The sequence below is a fragment of the Mus caroli genome, chromosome 6, assembly GCF_900094665.2.
Source record: "Mus caroli chromosome 6, CAROLI_EIJ_v1.1, whole genome shotgun sequence".
Taxonomy (NCBI): Eukaryota; Metazoa; Chordata; class Mammalia; order Rodentia; family Muridae; genus Mus; species Mus caroli.
Window position 1 is genome coordinate 92,816,150 of NC_034575.1, and position 3,544 is coordinate 92,819,693.

The following is a 3,544-nucleotide window of genomic DNA, read 5'->3' on the forward strand; positions in this document are numbered from 1 at the left end:
CTCCAGTAGTACTATGTCCAATTTTCTGAGGAACCGCCAAACTGATTTCCACAGTGGTTGTACCAGCTTACAGTCCCACAAGCAATGGAGGAGTGTTTCTCTTCGTCCACATCCTTGCCAGTATCTGCTGTCACCTGAGTTTTTGATCTTAGCCATTCTGACTGGTGTAAGGTGAAATCTCGGAGTTGTTTTGATTTGCATTTCCCTGATGGTTAAGGATGTTGAACATTTCTTTAGGTGCTTCTCAACCATTTGGGATTCCTCAGTTGATAATTTTTTGTTCAGCTCTGTATCCCATTTTTAATAGGGTTATTTGGTTTTCTGGAGTCTAACTTCTTGAATTCTTTGTATATATTGGACATTAGCCCTCTACCGGATTTAGGACTGGTAAAGATCTTTTCCCAATCTGTTGGTTGCCTTTTTGTGTTTTTGACAGTGTCCTTTGTCTTACAGAAATTTTGCAATTTTATGAGGTCCTATTTGTTAATTCTTGGTCTTACAGTACAAGCCATTGGTGTTGTGTTCAGGAATTTTTCCCCTGGGCCCATATCTTTGTGGCTTTTCCTCACTTTCTCCTCTATAAGTTTCAGTGTCTCTGGTTTTATGTGGAGGTCAAAAATCCACCAGTGAACTCCTAAAGCTGATAAACAACTTCAATGAAGTAGCTGGATATAAAATTCAACAAATCAGTAACCTTTCTCTACACAAAGGATAAACAGGCTGAGAAAGAAATTAGGGAAGCAACACCCTTCACAATAGTCACAAATAACATAAAATACCTGGGTGTGACTCTAACTAAGGAAGTGAAAGATCTGTATGATAAGAACTTCAAGTCTCTGAAGAAAGAAATTGAGGAAGATCTCAGAAGATGGAATGATCGCCCATGCTTATGGATTGGCAGGATTCATATAATCAAAATGGCTATCTTGCCAAAAGCAATCTACACACTCAATGCAATCCCCATCAAAATTCCAACTCAATTCTTCACCAAGTTAGAAAGGGCAATTTGCAAATTCATCTGGAATAAAAAAAAAAAAACTAGGATAACAAAAACTAGTCTCAACAATAAAAGAACTTCTGGGGGAATCACCATCCCTGATCTCAAGCTGTACTACAGAGCAATTGTGATAAAAAAAAAAAAAAAAAAAAAAAAAGACTGCATGGTACTAGTACAGTGACAGACAGGTAAATCAATGGAATAGAATTTGAAGACCCAAAAATGAACTTACACACGTACAGTCACTTGATCTTTGACAAAGTAGCTAAAACCATCAAGNGGAAAGAAGACAGCATTTTCAACAAATGGTGCTGGCTCAACTGGTGGTTATCATGTAGAATAATGCAAATTGACCCATTCTTATCTCCTTGTAATATGTTTGCTAATGCTTTGAAAATATCTAATAGTGCATTTTGATTATATTCACCAACAGTCCACACTGGTAGNGTCCCAGGTTCATCCCCAACCTTCCTAAATTTGTTTCCACTTGTTGTTGTTACTTAAACTTACAGATTCCTGCTTGTACTACCCACATACACNCTCAGCCTGAGCCCACCCACTGAGCCTGGTGAACCAAACATCCAGCCACTCCTTTTGAAAAATTTCTCTTCCTCCACAAGGAAGCCATCAACTTGTTAAGAGCTCCTCCTCAGGTAAAGGTAGGGGATGCTGAGTCTGCCCTGAGTCCATGCTAGAATGTTGACTGGCTTGATCCTGTTCAGACAACTATAGTTGCTCTTGTTTGAGTGCAAAGGTCCTGTCACAAAAAGAAGGTATTCTTTGGCTTCTTCCTCACCTTACCTCTGGCTCTCACAACCTTTCCACTTCCTTTTTCACATTGTTCCCTGAGCCTTGGGGCAGGAGTGAGGGTCTGGATGTAATACAGATTGGTGTAGCACTCCTCTGACTGACAATCAAAGTGCAGTGACTGACTCTCTGTGTTAAGTATAGTGAAGTGTCTGCTTGTTTTTGTTCTTTTAAATGTTAAAGATTCTTATCTCCTTTTTACTTGTCTACAATCCTTTGTCACTAAGTAGACAGCAATGAAAGCTCCTTGATGTACCATGAGGTTATTCACCTTGTCATATGTATCCTATTGGATGAGAAAATTCACATCCTGAACTTCAGAAATCATACAACCTATGATTCTCAGGATGCACATGAAGTGGTTCTGTTAGGTAATAGACAAGGTATGCATGCTTTTAATCTGAATTTAGCAATACAATCGGACCCCAGGGTTTCTAGTAGGGAAATGTCAAGAGGAAAGTTTCCCTTTGCACTTTCCTCCTTCTAAACATGGATGATGAGCTCAACATATACAGTGACCACCCATTGCATGAAGGTTAGGACATCTCTGTGTTTGAGGTTGAGGAGTTGAGTCAGTTACTTACACTGACTGTGCAGTAAGATGTGACATTAAGAATCTGACTGTTGGTGTCTTCACTGCTGACCTTTTAACAGGCATCTAAAGGGCTCCTGAGCCTTTGATGGCCAGGTTCATGGAGCCTCCAGACAACTGTAGAGGGAGAACCAGATAGCTCTTCCTCTGGGGAATAAAATGTGATTCCAACAAGGTGCCTGCTGCAAGAGCCTGGGACTCAGAATCAATCCCAGGACTCCACCTACAACCCTCAATAGTCATTTCTCTTATAAACATGCTTTCTCTCACACACATAAGCTATCAGCACAGTATTCCTATCTACTAAGACTTGAAGACAATCAGGGAATAATACATGATCCCAAACTATTGTCAGGAAACTTGATCTAAAGGTGATTCATAGCTGTTTCTTGAAAGGATGGGCTGGAAAAGTGGCTCCCTGGTTAAAAGTACTTGCTGATCTTATAGAGAGGACCTAAGTTCAGTTCCCAGCACCCACATGAAACTCTAACTATGAAGATTCTAGCACCCTCTTCTGGCCTCTACTGGGACCACATGCACATAGTGCACATACATACATGCCAGCAAACCATTCATGCAATTACATTTAAAAAAANTTTTTTAAACATAAAAACTACAAGGAATGAAAACTACAAGGAATGAAAAATTATTAGTAACAAAGGGGATATCACTGTATAACACTAAGCAGAAAAATAAAATAACACACTGCCAGTTCTAAGTATAGTCACCTCTCCATATAGATTGACAAAACATCCTTGGACTTAATTGATCACAGATAGAACACATGTGCATTGATAATCTACAGACTTTCTGTCTCCATAAAATATAAGACAATCACTGCCTATATAGGGTTTGCTATACGATAGTATTTCAGGAATTATAAGAAATTACCCCAAGTATACAAGAGGATGCATACAGGTGATCAATAAAATCCATCACTTTTAAATAAAAGTTTTGAACCTCCATGGATATTTGGAGGCATCTGCAAGGGCAAGAAGAGAGACTCTGAAGAAAGAAGTGCTTGATCTACATGGCATTTGGAAATAGATGAACAAAGAGGCGTTAATGCACACATGCACACACACGCACACATGCACACACATGCACACATGCACACACACATGCACACATGCACACACATGCACACA

The 3,544-nt window shown here is 39.5% G+C and overlaps 1 protein-coding gene across 1 annotated transcript in view; it reads right to left on the minus strand.

Annotated features, from left to right (window-relative positions):
* The window catches only part of Tafa4 (TAFA chemokine like family member 4), a 194,163-nt gene that overhangs the window by 41,603 nt on the left and 149,016 nt on the right, over positions 1 to 3,544 (minus strand). The window lies entirely within an intron of this gene.